This window comes from Bactrocera dorsalis, chromosome 4 (assembly GCF_023373825.1).
Source record: "Bactrocera dorsalis isolate Fly_Bdor chromosome 4, ASM2337382v1, whole genome shotgun sequence".
Taxonomy (NCBI): Eukaryota; Metazoa; Arthropoda; class Insecta; order Diptera; family Tephritidae; genus Bactrocera; species Bactrocera dorsalis.
This window is the reverse complement of record NC_064306.1, coordinates 65198530-65217182: the sequence shown is the minus strand read 5'-3', so window position 1 is coordinate 65217182 and position 18653 is coordinate 65198530. Positions and strand designations below refer to the sequence as shown.

The 18653-nt window shown below is 34.6% G+C and overlaps 1 protein-coding gene across 8 annotated transcripts in view; it reads left to right on the top strand.

Annotated features, from left to right (window-relative positions):
- Positions 1 to 442: 442 nt before the first annotated feature.
- LOC105225198 (protein split ends) overlaps positions 443 to 18653 on the top strand; it is a 74241-nt gene continuing 56030 nt past the window's right edge. For 2 of the 8 annotated variants that reach the window (XM_029549767.2, XM_011203557.4), the window contains exon 1: positions 443 to 1919. The gene's annotated coding sequence lies outside the window, so the exon portion shown is untranslated. The remainder of the gene's footprint in view (positions 1920 to 18653) is intronic. The other 6 variants (XM_011203555.4, XM_049454401.1, XM_029549766.2 and 3 more) reach the window with 6 other exon arrangements.

The window sequence follows — 18653 nt, the reverse complement described above, 5'->3', positions numbered from 1 at the left end:
AATATAATTATTTTACGACCATGAGGTAATTAATTGTCTCAAAAACGTGTTCAGCGAGATGTCTCAGTGGATCTTTCCGCATTTCAAGTACGCACGATTTTAGACAAACCCAACACTCTGGCTGCCAACGTTTGATTTAGTTGGATTTCATGTACTTCAAATATACAGACAGAGAATTTATTTAATATATAGCGTATTTCTATAATTTACATGCTCTGATACAGATATTTTCAAACTTAATCAAACTCATTAAACAACGCTGTACGCTACTTTGCCGACATCACTAATGGCAGCTGATGCTTTCACATCGTTGCCGACAACAGCTGTGAACGGCAACCTCAACAAAGCAACAACAACGTATAGAAAAAAAGTCGCTAGAATGGCGGCACAAAAAGCAATCGCAAAAAGTTCTGTTGTTTTTGCGTGAAATTATTTGGCTTCGCATACAGAGAACGAAGCCAGCATCAACGAATAGCGTTGCAGCGACAGCAGCGACTGCCAATCGTATTTGTGAATTCGAGGGAATTGGTAGTGAATTTATCGGGCGCTCATAGTAGCTTTGCTTTGCGCGCTAACTGAAAGCGTCAGTCAGAATATAACGGTACGCGACTTCGGTACTTATTATTTTAATGTAACGGCGGAAGTCGGAAGTTGTAAAAACAAAATTATGAAAGAATGTAGTGACAGTGGGGTAGAGCGAGAAAACTTAATTAACTAACAGCCGTAAATTGCGGATTGTGTTTGTGTGAAAGGAGGGAGACACAGTGATTTTAATTGAGAGAATTGCGATTCAAAATTATGTAGTGAAAAACAGGCTTAAGCGGTGTGGAATTCAATTAAAAACATATGCAGACAGGTAGTATTATTAAACTAAGAAATACATTAATAATTAATGTATATGGAGTAGAACAGCTGCAAGAGTGAGCAGTGGCAGCTTATAAAAAAAATAAAAATAATTAATTCATGTGAAATTCAAAAAAAAGTGTACATATGTACATATTTCAATAAAAAGGCGCACAAAGTTTGACATTCACAAAACAACAGTTACGTCGACTTTGTGATGACAACAACAACAGCAGCAACAAGCACGAGTGTACATTTATTTTGATGAAATTATTTTTGCAAGATATGTTTTTTCGGTTTTGTTATTGCTTTTGCCAAAAACGATAAAAGTCATTCATTCAACGCTGTTTTTGTGCTCACTTTTTATTGACGTTCTGATTATTTCGTTGTTGGTGTGCTTTTTTGTTATTGAATGAATATTTCCGGGTTTAATGACACATCTGCTGAATTTATAAAATTAAGTATATGCATGTATTTCGCATATACAAGCATACAAACATACTTACGGGCATATATTTTTTATTTCTTTTAAATTATTAAACGTTTATTTTAATTGTGTGTTCTCTTTCTCATCTGATGCTGGCATTGCAGATGCTATAAGTAAGCTTGAAAAATAACAGTAATTAAAAGAAATAAACAATTCATCACAAACAACAAATACCAACACATAATTATGCTAAAATATATATTTATGTGTGTATATAAAAATATATAAAACGCGCATGCAAAACTCACAAACTGAAAAACAGTTGCCACAACAACACTTTGCGAAATAATTTATCAAATAAAAAAAGTTGCATGCGCTTATGTGCATTCGAACTTATAGTTTCAATATGAAATTTCATTATTAAAGGCTTTGCAATCGGCGGAAAAAGTGACAGTGATTGTGTGACAAGTGACGTAACCGTACGCCAACATTAATAAACACAAAAATATTTCCCTTTTCACTTGTAATTGAGAACAAAGCGCTTTATTCAAACAAACAAAAAAAATTGTGAAAAAACGCAGTTATTTTAAAAGGCAGACACATTTAACGCGAAAAAAAGCTGCGAAAAAATCTGAGTATAATATAACAGGTGAGTAACACAAGATAATAACGCTTATTGACATTAAAAATGTAATATTTTTATTTTTAAATAAGTTGCTGCGCATACTTGTTTTTGTACGCAACAACAATGCATGTCAGTCTGGGGTGGGTAGGCGGTGCGCCGCTGCCGCTGAGACAAATGCTTCCGCCTTTGGACAGCTGTTTAAATAATTTTATAAAATAATAAATACATTTTTGCATTTCCTTCCGTCACATTTTCCCATATTTCAGGCTCAATTTTTGTATTTGTCTGCTTGTTTGCTAAGTGCATGAGTAACAGGCGAGTTTTTTTTCTTCTTTTTTCAAATCATAATTGGAGTTAATGCAATGCTAATTTTAGCGTGTCGTTTTTTGTTGTAAAATTTAAACATTGACGTTGAGATAATAAAGTTAATAAATAAGTAAAAATTAAGACACATGAAAAACGTTAAAAGCCGCAGTTTAACACCTTCCAAGCACAAATTATGAAGTTTCCTTATAAGAACTTCTTTTGATCGGTGAATTTGTTCGGCAGTTATATGCTATAGTGATCCGATTTAATCAATTTGTTGAAATTATACCGTTGTCTTACTTATCTTGTCAAATTAAAAAGTTTTTCATACGAGATTGATTTTGATTGTTCAGTTTGTATGGCAGATATATGCTATAGTGGTCCGATCTCTCAAATTTCTTCAGATATTTTAGTCTTACTTAAGATAATAATCCATGCAAAATTTCCTAAAGATATCTCTTCAAATAAAAATTGTCCATACAAGACCTTGATTTCGATCGTTCAGTTTGTATGGCACCTATATGCTATAGTCATCCGATATCTGCCATTCTGACGAATGAGTAGCTTCTTGGGGAGAAATGGACGTGTGCGAAATTTCAGAGCGATATCTCAAAAACTGAGAGACTCGGACGTTTCCTTCTGGTTGTTACAGACTTCGTGGCAAATCTTCCAAACTTATTGAAAATTATAACTAAAAAATGTAATATAGAACTTTCCTTAATAACGCTCTGTCCGGTTAGATCGACCAGATGTATTTTTACGGTCGAAGTCAGTTCAAGTTTTTGTTTAAATTTATGAATTTCATCAAAATGGCAATAAACAAATTTTCATTGCTTTCTTTATTTAATTCATTGTTTATTTTTTTTTATATATTTTGTATTTATTTATATTCTTTTTTGATTTATTATAAGAGTCAATAAACTCGTATTTAATTATATAAAAATTTTAATATTAATATTGTACATATACAGCCATGGACACATAAATAGCACACATCTGAATCCCATATTAATTCTAATTTTTTTTAATCCTAAAGTAGCTGAACAATAAAAATTTGGTATGTATCTACTTGTCACTGTTATGAGGCTCATTTCCCTGCATAAAAATACTGTTTATTTTCTATTAAATTTTGTACGCGACAATTTTATTGCGTATAGTGTTGATTTGAGGTGGACACATAAATAGCACATTTTTAAGTTCGTAGTTTTTTTTTTAATTTTGTGTGAGGTTCTCGCATATTTTGGATTTAATTCTGCGAATATATAATTATTTCATCGACATTTCGTTAAAATGAGAAAGAAAAAAACATTCCACGCCGGAAAAGGAAGTCCTTATATCCAATATGAGCAAAAAGGAAAAGATCCTGTCAAAATTGCTAAAATAATATATTGCTCTCCAAAAATGTTATAAAATGCTCTTTATGCAACAAAACAGATCCACCTTGTGTCAATAAAAAGATACCAAGAAAACCAGGACCACGTAAATCCGATATTAGTGTTGACAAATACATGGTACGGAAGAGCAAAGCGGATCCTTTTAAGTCAACCAGAGAAATGACGAATATGGTGTGGACGTGTCCAGAAGGCTTGTAGGAAGACGACTCAACTTATCTCAACTTTTTGGACAAATTACCAGCAAGAAACCACTCCTGTCAAAACGCCACATCAAAATTCGACTGGCATTTGGAAAGGCCCACAGAGACAAACCAACACAATTTTGGAAGAACGTGTTTTTGAGCGACAAAACCAAGATAAATAGGAAGGTTCCAGTTGGAAAATCATTTTTACGTCGTCCACAAGGTCAATCCCTTAAACCTAGGTATACCAAAAAAACCATTAAGTATGGCGGTGGAAGTATCATGGTCTAGGGCGTGTTTTCATGGCATGGCATCGTGCCAATTGTTCGAATAAATGGTAAAATGGACCAGTTTTAGTATTTGGATATACTGAAAAATAAAATGTATTTCAATACATGCCCATAAACTGGACATTTATGCAAGACAATGATCCGAAGCACACCGCAAAGGTAGTAAAGTATGGTCTCGGCAATAAAAAATTTAAAATTTATGAGTGGCCTGCGCAAAACCCAAACCTGAAACCAATAGAAAATTTATGAATTGATATAAAGTTCAAAATAGCAAGCAAAAAATTCAAAAATTTTGATGATTTATGGGCTGGAATTGAGGAGCCTTGGTATTCAATCCCAAAGCAACGATATCAAGAACTGGTGGACAGCATGCAGCAAAGATGTGAGCGGATGCTTAAAAATGATGGATATAGTACAAAATACTAACGAAATGAACAATCTTTTGCAATTTTTTAATAATTTTTATAAATTTTTGTACCTTTTTTTAAACCCCTTTTCAGATTGTGCTATTTATGTGTCCAAGCTGTCAAATAGGATATTGATGTTTTCGTCTTTTTTTGGCGATAGTAAAATATTTATTGTTTCAGTGTTATAGTTATATTAAAGTGAATAATTTTTAAAATAAAACGCATTCCTCTATAAATCCGTAAGTGATAAACCTAAGGAATAAATACATGTTTTCTTATTTGATGACCAAGTGTGCTATTTATGTGTCCATGGCTGTATATCTTAAATGCGTAGATTTTTATTTTTAATGAGAAACACTGATTCAATATGTACTTATGTAGGTAACTCAATGTTTCTATTTTTTAAGAAAAAATAAAAATAAGTAAATCATATATTCTGTCGACGAATATGAACATATAGTATATACCAGACAATTTTCGTATATTAATATCTATTATCTCCGGGAATGAACTGGCCCTGAACCCTTCACCGCGGCGGCTCCCCATACCATAAAGGAGCTGCTCCTCAAATTAGAAGTAGTAGGCAGAGAGAGGTATTGGCAACAACTCCAAGGCATGCGCCATATCAAGTTTTTAATGGAGAATTACTGCCCCGGCAGGTTTAAATATGTAATCCACCTCCCTAGGGACAAATTCAGGCTATTTGTCGCATTCTACACTGACCACTGCATGCTGAAAAAGCAATTATACAGCATGGGCCTAGCTTCTTTCGTAAATTACCGTTTCGGTGACAGGAAGTCAGAAGCACCAGACAACTGCTAATAGATTACATAGCTCTGCAGACGCAGGTTGAAGGCCCACGGATCCATGTTTCTAAATAGAGATCACATCGCTTCGCTAGCACCTAGCAGTATATTGGACTTTATCAATATGCTAAGGGTAGGTGAGTCTTTGTGATTTGGAAGAGGGCACAATAGACCTAAAGTCGCTCAAAGAATCTATCATATATTATTAAATTGAATATCGTAAGTTTGTTATTGTTTATGAAATGACTTTTCAAGTTCACTACATACATCTGTAGGTTTCGAGACAGTTTAATTACTATGCCTAACTACACTTTTGAAATGTATACCTTCTTATAGCTTATCTTATCAAACTTATCATTACATAATAACTGTAGACTAATATCTCTTGTTACAATATGGCGTATCTTTCTATTGTAATGTTGGCTCCAAAGAAAAAAAGGTTAGCTGTATACGCGGTACCCGCTCGCTTTTTGCGATAATCTAGTTGAGGCGATTACTTAGGCTTATCCAGGAGCGCAAGAAATGGAGATTAGGATATATCCGTACCGTTACTGTTTAAAGCACGTTTAGCAGAAGCCAACAGTCGCTCCTGACGCTCTTTGTTTACCTCTACAATTACCATGACTGTTTAACAATTCTACCAAGTTGAAAATTTTCATTCTTTTGTTTATGCTCTTCATTTTTGGTAAGGACCAAAAAAATGAGTTCCAAGAATTGCAAAAATTGCAATGTTTCGAATTTCAAAAATGTTTCAAAAAATTTGCAAGGTTTCCAATTTCAAAAATATGGGTGTAGAGAGTACTGTAATTGCTATTATTATTATTTTTTTTATTTTATAAAGAGTTCTAGCTGTAAGGTGTAAACTGTATCATTCAAAACAAAATCTGATTGATCGCTTATTTTGTACAAATAATTTTTGAAGTGCAACAATATAGATAAGGGGTCGTTCAAGTATTATTTAAAGCATTTTTTTCATTTCAAATGTACACATCAGGTTGATAAGTGTTTGTTAACTCAGAAGAAATATATGTACATATGTATGTATGTATAATTGTGTTAGCTAACCAAAGGCAAAATCCCGGAAAATTGTAATTCTAACGGTCTAAGGGTTGCAAATAATCCATTGGAAAAATAATTGAATTAACATTTTTTATCCAAAAAACCATACATACATACATATGTATGTAAATAACAATGTTTTCGAATTTTTAATCCCAAAAACCGGTTTTGAAAAAATATTAAATTTCAAATATCGAAATTATAAAAGAAATTTAAATCCAAATACCAGATTAAAAGAAATAATCACAAATACCGTATTGAAAAATAGGAAGAATTTTAATCACCAGCTTACAATTGAAAATTAAAAAAATAAATTTTTTAGAATTTCTAATATTTTCGCGGTTGCATGCTTCGTGTTAAACCATTTTGCTTATAACACACATAATTCATAGTTTTTGAAAAAGCATTTACCCTGCTCGCTTCTACATTATAAATATGTATGTGAAAATAATTTCTCGCTATTTTTGTTGTTCTTGCATTTGTTGCTAATGTTGCCGTTCAGTTGATTAGTTGGTTTTCGGTTGTGTTGCACGTGCAGCGAGGTCGCATGGCTTTGCTTTCCCCTTCGTTGTGTGCGCACTTGTTGTTTAGTAAATATATACACACATACATAAATACATACAGACATATTGAATATGCAGGCAGTCTCTATATATTTATATATGTACATATGTACATATGTATGAATGTTTGCATGTTTGTTGCTGTTGTTGTTTCTGTCTGTAATTTGCGATTTGTTTTTATCCGCAGTTTCCTCTTAGGTTTTTTGTTTTCATAACGGTATTCGTGCGCCGCCATTCTGCCGCTACTAATGCTGTTGCCGTTACCGTCACAAAGTCGCTACGTTACGCTAGCGCTAGTCGCTACAGCAAACACCCAAGAGCATATGCATACATACATACATACAGTATGTACATTTACTTACATAAATATCTACAAATGTTCGCATGTTGTTATTAAATCTGTTCGTCAGTATGTATGTGTATTTGTTGTTATTATTGTTACTATTATTACTATTTGATATGTTGTGAGTTGTTATTATTTGTTGTTGTTCGACATTTTCATGCCGCATGTGCACATGCTGCTACCGAAATTTGTTATTCTTCTTGTTGTTATTGTAAATTCGCGCACAAACCTACACTGACCCACAAACTTCACGTAAATATATAAATAAATACAATTATACTAACATAGATATCGACATATCGTGGTAAGAGCACGCGTCGTGCCTGTGCGACTGCGATTTGTCGGCCGTCGTGTGTGCATGCAGACACACCGAACTATGCGCATACATATGCGTGTGTATGTTTGTCGCTATGCGGGTTGACTAATTCAAGTTCAATGCCCAAAAAAACGTGCTCAGTAAGCAGTGACGACAACAGCAACAACAACAACAACCGCTATAATAGCACCAACAATACTATGACGGCATGGCATAACAAACACGCAACAGCAACAACTACACAGCGAAAACAAAAACCAACGCCTGCCCACTTGTTTAGTGGGGCATTATTGGGGTAGTATTGCACAGACGGCTGTTGATTTTGGCTTTTCACTTAACTGGCGTGGTGTGGCCTGTGGCCTAGCGTGGCGTATAAATTTGGCACATTTCGAACAGCTGATGGCCACGCGCATACCGGCGGCTCGCAAATGCAATGCACGTGCATACAAATTAATGTGTATGTATGTATGTGGTGTGTGTGTGTGCATGTATTTAGAAAAGTTCATTTGTGCTTATTAAATACTGTTTTGTTTTGATGTACATAGTATACCATAAGTACATACGAATCAATATCCACAATTAAATAGGCAATAAAAAATAAAATTTTGTAGGGAAATATAATATTAAGAGAGGGCTTATGTTATCGAAAACGATACAGCACGCTGTTGTGCTATTTTACCGACGCTTTATCCGAATCAGTTCGCATAAGCAGTTGCGCTCTTTGATTTGACCTTGATTGAATTCGAAAGTTACGGTACGAACACCTGTTTAATTGTCCAATATTAGTTGACTATTATATTGGTTGAATGTACCCAATATACAGTCGAACTTCTCTACAACGAAGGTTTCTTTATAACGCATTAATTTATAGAAAACTGCAATTATATTAAATTTTCAGTACATTTTATTCTCGTTATGAGGAAAACTTATAGCGATGTTTTCTGAAATTTACTTAATGCGGGTTTTGAAGCCGGAAAAAATTTCATTTAAAAAAAAATACCTAATACCTTAACCATGAGTAAAGCAGCTCTAAGTTAAGGGAGGAGTAAAGTTTTTAAGGTAAAAACGACTTTTTTGCGAATTTATTTCTTAAATATGGATTGAGTAATTGTCTTCGAACCTTTTGTACATTATTGACCATACTTTTGACAATCTAGAGTAATTTTTTCATGCAGAAATATTGAAGCATATGTACGTCGGTAACAGAGCTTATCCGAGAACGTCTTGGGAAAAAACACTTGGCGGTGTTCACAATAACTCGGCTGGAAATTATCCAAAAATAAAAAAACCAAGAAAAATTAGAGAAACTATAATCAAATCCTCCCCCATCATTCTTTGATAATTTTTCTTTTCATTTAAAAATTTTTGGCTGCCATTTTCCACTAAAAAATTCCGCCATTCTTTGGATGGAAAACACCCTTTTTGTAAAAAAAAAACAAATGCCACAAAATGTTACAAAAAGTTAAATATATTTTGAATTAGAAGTGGATGAATTCAAAATTTTTTTTTACAAAATTTCAATACTTAAATTTAGCGAAAGTGTCTTATAATTTCGGGTAATTTTTTATTTGTTCAATGTGAGCGTTTTTTAGGTGTCGGGTCCCAAATCCAGCGCACAATTCTGTAGAGGGAATGTTTCGCCTTCTCCCTTTAGCTCGCCTTTAAACGGATGTTCTTTGGCTACCCAGAGGATACTTGGTCAAAAACCGGAAGTCGGGAGCTGATTGAGTCATACATATGTATGTAAAAGAATCGTTTCTGGCCACTCCCAAGTGAATGGCGATCATAGAACTTTTCTCAATTGCGTGAAACTCTACACAGGAAGACCTTAAATCCGTTGGAAGGACCTGGCTTCGCTTGGAAATTACAGTTGGCGCCACCTTGCGAAGAGAAGAAACAACGGCGCGTTGTCGTTAACACGGCTATAACTGCGTAAGCGGTTTCCACGCCAGTAAAGAAGAAGAATTTTTTATGTTTTAATATGCCTTGGAAATACTAAATATAGCTTTTGTGCGCTTATCGGATATTTTAAACGCGTTTTTTAGCTATTTCTAGGTTAGGTTAGGTTAAACCAATAGGCCAATAAGCCATGCATAGACCAACTTGAGTCCTTTGCGATAGCAGATGGAGGTCATTTGCTAGGTTCATTAGGCGAAATTTAACAGACTCTGCGGTCTCATTATCGATACCTCCTCCAGTGTATCATATCGTGGAGGCTCCAGATGCTGACAGCGTAATCTTGCCAACGCGGGACAAGTGCACAGGAGATGCTGCATTGTTTCCCTGGTGCTCTGTTCTAAACATTTCCTGCAGTCTTCTTGATCTGCCAGCCCCAACTTACGGGCCAGTTAGTATTCCCATCATGTTCCTACAGTCTCTTCTATTAGTGCCAATAGGAATTTTGTATATTTGCGATCTACCGTTTTGCACATGATTTTGTATCCAGGTAGCTCGTTCCATCGGGTTTTGATTGTCCTTAACATGCTTCTGTTCAGATCGTCGTATAAACAATACATCAGTTTCCCACTGTTCATCACGTTTTCGGATGTTAGCCGTACACCATTATTGGCAATCTCGTCCACTATTTCATTGCTCTCGATTCCTTTGTGGCCCGGCATTTGTAGATTAAGGTCTAATAAAAAAATTTAATCACACTTGGTGAAATGATATACTCTAATCTAATCCACAATATTTTATGCAACAATGTATGTACATACATACATATGTATGTTTTGTATGTGGAAGTTAGTTCGTAAATGAGCAAGAATTGTGGAAATTCCAGAATATAAATCGCCCAAGATACTTCCCAGTTTGTATTTTTTATTATTTCCCATTATTTATAAATGAGCGAGGCTAAGTAAATCTATAAAAACACATGGAATGTGCGAATATTTATGAAATTATTGGGTTTGGAGGTATGTACACCAATTGGTAAATGTATATCTATGTACATACATATGTACACGCAAGTTTACTTATTTTTATGCCATTATACTGTGGGGTGTTAAGTGTTACGAAGGCAGCAACAAAAGCTGTTGTGCGAGACAAAAACCTTTCAATTTGTTATATAGTATAACAAGTGTGTATTACATATTTACGCATTTTTGCCAAATACATATTCACATACATACAGTGGCGGACAAAAGTCTACATACACCCCCTGTTTTCTTCGATGTGAGAGTACAAAAAGTTTTTAGAAAAATGTATTTATACAGTTTTATTCTAATATTTATTATAATAGCAATTAACTAAAAAAATCCATTATTTAACATAAAACAACAAATTTATGGAAGAAAAACTCAAAAATTGCTTTGACAAAAGTCTACATACAGTTCAAATCTCATACTTTGTACATTGTTATATTAACAGTAAGGTAACGTTAGCTTTTTTCTTTTATTTCAATATGTTTATTGTTTTATATATATTGAATTTAGTTGTGGTTTAAACACTTTAATAGCTATAATGGCTCCGTGAAATGAAATATCAATTGATGTAAGAAATTTGGTGATAAATGAAAGAAAAGAAAAAAAATCATATGGTGAAATTTCTAAAATTGTAAACTTGAGTCGAGCAACAGTACAGACAATTCTAAAAAACTTTAAAAATAATGGTTCCAACGAAAATAAACCGCGCAGTGGACCCCCAAAAAAACAATCTCGTAGATACGTCAGCCTGATTCTCAACGAAGTAGACCAAAATCCAAAAGTAAATGCTCCAAATATAGCCGAACGCATAGCAAGTACGTCACAAATGAGTATCCAACCAAGAACAATAAAAAAAAACTCTAATTGATAACGGATTCCACAGTAGAACACCACGGAAGAAACCTTTTATTTACCTTGAACCGAAGAAAGTAGTATCAATTGTGAAGCTCGGTGGCGGCAGCGTTTTTGTTTGGGGAGCTGTTGCGGCCTCTGGAGTTAGAAATTCGGACTTTTTTGAAGGTGAAATGGACGGTTATAAGTATAAGTCTCTGTTGGAACATAATTTGAAGCCTTTGGTGGTTAATTTAGGGCTCGGTTCCGGTTGGATATTTCAACAAGATAACGATCCGATGCATGCGGCGCAAATTGTCAAGGATTGGTTGCTTTATTATACTCCAAGTCAATTAAATACACCACCTCAAAGTCCAAATATGAATATTATTGAACATGTCTGGGAGATTTTGGAGCGTAGAATTAGAAAGAACCAAATTTCCAGCTCTGCTCTACTCTAAGAGCGCATATTGGGACCTTGGAACAGCATTACATTTGCGGCGTTGACAAATTTAGCAGAATCAATGCCACGGCGTCTTCAAGCAGTTATAGATACCAATGGGGACCCAACTAAATACTAAAACGTCTTAATAACTAGCATTTTTTACAGTTTTTCGCACTGAACTAAGATATTTTTGTACTGTATGTAGACTTTTGTCAACACAATATTTGAGTTTTTATTCCATAAATTTGTAGTTTTATATTAATTAATGGATTTTTTAAGTTTGTTGTTATTAGAAAGAAGATTAGAATAAAACTGTATCAACCTGTTTTTCTAACAAATGTGTATTACATATTTACGCATTTTTTGCCATATACATATTCACATACATATGTATGCATGTATATATGTATGTATATGTATACGTGTAAACATACACACATGCATTGAAATTTCGTTGCGTTCACTATGTTGGCTACGCATTTTTTGCTTAAACACTTTGCACACATATTTTGTTTTTGCATTCATAAATATAAAATTACGAAATTTCCATTAAAAGCAGGAAATTAAATTTTTATAAAGCGTAGAAATATGGAATAAGGCGAAAAATAGCAAAAAAATGCGAATAAAAATAAGTAGAAACAACAAGCAAGTAAACTGACAACAAAAACTAGCCTCTCCTTGAATTAAATTCAATTAAAAATATTTTTATCATTCGAAATAAATTTGTAGTACAGATATTCAAAAGCGCACATATTTATAAGTGTTTATATATATTTACAAACACAAATGCATACATACATACATACATATAGACTAGGCATTTGTAAAATATGTATGTGTGTTGTTTGCTAGACGCTGCTGCCTGTGTATGTGTTTATTTGCATTTATGCATTTATTATGCATGTGTGTGCGTGTGTAGAGAAATATTATTATAAAAAATCACCTACATACAAAAATGAGCTATAGTAACAAAATTGAAACACAACAACAACAACAACAAATTATGCATAAAAAGCACCGCAATTTTATTATTAAAAAGCTGACAGATATAAAAAATACGTAAACAACAACAACAACAAAATTAAATTACTGCGAAAAAAGCTAATAAAGCGTAATACTACGAAAAAAAAAACAAAAAAAAATGAAAAAGAAACAAAACCAACAAAGATACATAACGCCAAGCAAGAACAAAGCAAATTGAAAATAATGAAAAACTTCAAGTGAAATCCCCTTGAGATTTTTGCTCGTAGACTCATAAAAAGTCGTAGAATAGCACAATAGCAAAACACCAAGTAGAAATCGACTTTTTTCTCTCTATATTTACTACTATAGTTAAGAGTGCACTTTTTTTGGGGTTTTTTGAAATGCAATAAATATGGAAAATAATTTTAGCAATTACTTGCTGCAATGAAGTAAAAAAAAGTTAATTGATTTTCGTAGGAAAACATTTCGGTTTGCATTTAAGCTCAATTTTGCTTTGCCGTTACTGTACCCCAACTGTTATAGGACATTTTTCATATACAGTTAGAATTAAAAAAAAAAAAATTATTTATTTTTTTTTTTTAAGTACGGCTGTTTTATTGTTCATTACAGTAGGCGCGTCTAACAGTAGGCTGACTTTTGATTTTTATCAAACACATTTTGTTTATTATTATTTATAATGTTACGCTTGTTAAAAAATTTCCCCTTAGAGATAATAAATCTGATAAGTACTTTTGTACTTCGTTCAGCGATACTGCTTTTATCTGTTTTTGAGCGAGTTTTGGTGCAGGAAAATTTTCGGAGAGTGATAAAGACGATAGTAGAAGTATCACGTGACTGTTTTTCATAATGCTTCCGCCAAATGTAGCATAACTTCAACGAAATAGTTTTTATTATGTAGTTACCCACGAATGTGGTCGCAAATCTCGGTATGGAGAGGCATAAAAAAAGGAAAATTCAAATATTTAAGAAATATATGTATACATACATATGTATGTTTTTTTTAATCGTTTTTAGTTATGTTTTTAATAATCGAAAATAATACAAGAAAGATATTTTTCTAAAGTACAGTAAAACCCACTTAAGTGTCTCTCGAAAAAATCAAACTTCATATGTACATTTCTTACAACATAAAATTATATAAAACAAAACGTTTATATTGATTTTGATTGGCCAGTTTGTATAGCAATTATGTATGTATATGATAAATTGGTCTGATCTGAGCAATTTGTTCGAAGATATTAGTGCCAAAGACTATATTTCAAAGCAGTTCCGCCAAATAAGCAGCTTTTTTGGGAAAAAATGACTTTTGCAAAATTTCAAAACGATATTTCAAAAACTGTGAGATTAGTTCGCCATCGTCCAAGCCTCTGCACCATATAGCAGGACGGGAATTATGAGCGACTTATAGAGTTTGGCTTTTGATCGTCGAGAGAGGACTTTTCCTTATTTCGTTTGCCATGGTCGTCATCAAAAGGGGGATCTCTCATCCGAGGCTGTTGCTGGTTTTTCATTGGGGGTGTTTTTTACGTGGCGGGTCCTAAACCCAGCGCACAACCCTATGCAGGGGATGTTTCGCCTTCTCACTTTAGCTCGCCTTAAAGCGGATGTTCTAAGGCTATCCTGAGGATACTTGGTCAAAGACCGGAAGTCGTGAGCTGCTTGAGTCATATGTAAAAGAATTGTTTCTGGCCACTCCCAAGTGAATGGCGATCAGAGAACTTTCCTCACTTGCGTGAACTTCTACACATGACTCCATCCGAAGAGATTAGTTCGCGTATAGACAGACAGACATTATATATACATTATATATACGCACAGTTCCACATCTCTAACTCGAATCTACAAATAAACTCCGAGTTAGACACTTCGAGTTATGAAAGAAAATTTGTATGGATTTTGAGTTCTATTGCCAATTCAAGAGTTCGAGTTATGGAAGTTCAATTGTATATACATACATACCAGGTTATTCAATAAGTTTTGTCGTTTGATAAAAAAAACACAATTTTATGAATCAAAATACACTTTGTTATTCATTATAATCTCGCTGAACATTGATACACTTACTCCAACGATCATCCAACCTGTGGATCCCATCCCTGAAGTGAGAAACCAGAAGGTCTGCAAAATGCGCTTCAACAGCCGTTACGACCACTTCATTTGATGAAAAACGCTAGCCACGTATAAATTTTTTAAGTTCTGTAAACAAATGGCAGTCACTGGTTGCCAAATCTGGTGAATACGCTGATTGCTCCAACAATTCGCACTTTAATTCATGGATTTTAGCCATTGTCAAAATGTCATTATCCTGATGAAAAAGGGTATTTTTCTTCTGCAAACCGGGTCTTTTTTCACGAATTTGTTCCTTCAACTGGCTCAAAAGGTTGCAATAATATTCAGAATTAATTGTTTTACCAGTTTGCAAGTAATTCACAAACAAAATTCCTCTCGCATCCCAGAAAACTGATGCCATAACCTTCTTGGCCGATTTTCGGACACAAACTCGTTTCGAAGCCGAACAACCAGGCTCACACCACTCTTTAGCCTCTTGCTTTGATTCAGGAGCATGGTGATAGGTCCAAGTCTCATCCATAGTGATGAATCGACGCATAAAATCCACTTTATCCTTTTTAAAACGCTACAAATTTTGCTGAGAATGTGTTTTAGTTCTATTGTTAGCGATTGCGGCACCCATTGTGCACACAGCTTTCTAAAACACAAAATTTCACTTATGTAAAATATGGCTCACATTGCCTAATGAGATGTTGTAGAGCCTCTACTAAATACTTCTCAGTCAATCAACGATCTTTCAAAGGCATATCCTGCATTTTGGCTATGATTTCTGGTGTTGATGCGCTTTTTGGACGTCCTTCACGTGGATCGTCTTCAAGGCTTGTACGATCACCTTTAAATTCAGCAACCCATCTTTCTACTGTTCTAATTGTAGGTGAACAATCATTATACACTTTTAACATTCGTTCGTGAATTTCTTTTGGTGCTTCTAAAATAAGAATTCATCACTGTACGATATCCAATTTGTTCCATTGTAAAATAATATTCTGACACGGCGACACGAAATGGTTTGTAAACAACGAAAAAATTGACATATTGAAATGAAATGTCATACGAGGTTTGACAATTAAGTAATGAGACTGATTTTATTGCCGCGCTTGTGGTAAACCTGTGACCTTGAATTCCCTTCCTCTTTTTCCGGCATCCCTCCCCTCTCCACTGATATATGTACCATCGCTCTAGCTTGTTTAGTTCGCCTGCTGCGTCAAGTTGAGTAGACGTGTGTTTGTAGTGCTCGTCACGAAAATGGAAAAACGAAATCAAGAGCAACGCGTCACGATAAAATTTTGCGCCAGATTGGGCGAAACAGCTTCGGAAACGTACGCTAAAATTGTAAGAGTGTATGGTGATAGTCCTCTTAGTCGTGCCCAGACTCACAATGGTTGTCTCCGCACGCCCGCTCGCATGAGCAAGTCGAAGGTGAAAACGATGATTATTGTCTTGTTTGATAGCCGTGGAATCGTCCACAAAGAATTCGCTCCATCGGGGAAAAATGTGAATCAAGTCTACTATTGCCAAGTACTCGAAAGATTGTGAAAACGAGTCAACAGGGTGCGCCCAGACCTCGCTCGTAACTGAATCCTTCATCTTGACAACGCGCCGTGCCACACCGCCCTCAGCGTGTCCCAGTATTTGGCCTCTAAAGGGATCATCGTGTTGCAACAGCCACATTATCGCCCGACATGTCACCCTGTGACTTTTTTTTGTTTCCTAAAACAAAATTGGTGGTCAAAGGAACTCATTTTGAGTCGATTACGGACATCCAAGCGGCCGTGACGAGGGTACTCGCGGACATCCCAGTCGAAGCGTTCCAGAAATGTTACGAAGCATGGAAAACGCGATGGAATTGCTGTATAGCTGCCCAAGGGGACTACTTTGAAGGGTATGGCAAAGTTGTAGAATAATTTTCATATATACGATTTTTATGGAATCAGTCTCATTACTTAATTGTCACACCTCGTATACGTTTATATGAAGAGTGTACCAACAAAACAAAAAAGCAGAACCGCCTCTCTTATCGAACGACAAAATTTATTGAACAACCTGGTATATACCTACAGGGTGTCCACATTTCCTTCTGGGTGTTAAAAACTTCGTGGCAAACTTAATACTCGTATACCCTGTTGAGGGTTTAATACGCTGACTACTTTGATAAGATAATTATATATTGTAGAAAGGGCTATCAATTGTCATGATTTGCAAGCGCAAGTCAAAAGTACTCAAGTTTCTATGTCAAAATCTCTGATACGATGAAATTCTACGAGACAAGCGTTTATTTATGTGCTGCTATCATAAAATAGTAGTGTCAGCTAATTTTATACATCGCTTGGTAATTGCGCTATCACAGTCTGTACGACCTTGACCTACGTCACTGTGAACTTAGTGAACAGTGAGCTAAATTTTGACATTTGGTGGAAGCTGAAAGCTGTCTTCGGCCACGGCGCTTCCGAGTGCTTCTTTTGGCAAGTTTGTGAGACGAACTGTAACTAGTCAGTACTGTTTTGAGCAGATCACGTTCAGTATTAACTTCATTCTTAAGTGATTCTTATGCAACATTTCTTCAAACCGAAATTAATGGCCTTTTTAAAAATCATTCGAAATCGAGTAAAATTCCATTTCTGCAATGAAATGTTTTTATAACTCATTTTACAAAGTTTTTCGAATCTATGGAGCAATATTTTATATTAATAATATTCTGTGGATGAAAATATTTAAACAACTTCACGCCTTTCATAAGCTTAAAGCTCTTTAAAAAAACTCGAAACTGTTTATGTATAAAAAATGTTAATGTTTTTCGTATGAAAAGGCGTTTTCGCATTTTATATAAGTCCAAATGTGAAATTAAAAAGTAAAAAAATATATAAAAAATAATACAATAATAAAACCAACATGAAATTAATTACATTTAGTGAAAAAAAATTATTTGACGTATGTATATTTATAATAGCACACGCAAAACTAAATGGAAAGTTCGTAAACAATTGGAAAACAAGTCGAATATCTAAAGACACACACACATAGCAACTGAAAAGTACATGTGTATGTGCGTGTGCAAATAATAAGAATTTTAACTGGAAAATGTGTCTGTGTGTGTGTGTGATATTTTTTTTTTTGCATGAATCATACGTAATGCCTTTGCGCACTGCTAAAACACCTCTCTGCCTCCACCCAACTTTTTCGCCTCTTCACCCATTGCCGCATCGCCCTTTGTCAGCGTTGCTGTGCGCGCCAGCTTGCCCACTCCCTCCCCAACCAAATCAAGCGCAATAGTCAGGCGCAGTCGTCACTCGGTTAGCAGATTCTGCACAAGGGGGCGGCGCCGTGGCCAGTGAGGTAGCCACTTGCGTCGAGCCTATCTGTAGAGCTCTAGTGTTTTTTCCAACGCTCAAATTCATTTCATTTTATTTCTTAATAATTCTGTTTGTTACCTCACCAAAGTGGGGGGAATTTTTTTATGGTCGAGATAGAAAAATGCTATATACTATACTATAATATATAAGAATAAATAAAAAATGAAGTAAAAACATAGCATCGCAAAAAAGCAATAAAAACAAAAACAAAAACAAAAAACGAAAATTTAAAATGCATGAAAAAATGCCTTCACCTCGCAGACAAATTGTTTTGAGTCAGGGATTAATAAATCTACAAGCTTACATAAATATCTATTTACATACAAATAAGTAAATGTTTTTTGTATGTGTCATATTTGTTACATAATGAAGAAAAGTACCTATAAAAAATGAATTGTTATTTCGGAGGTCAAAATCAAACACAACAAACAACGGATGTGGAGTAAGTTATATAAATAAAGCCATATATAAATACTTATGAATGTATA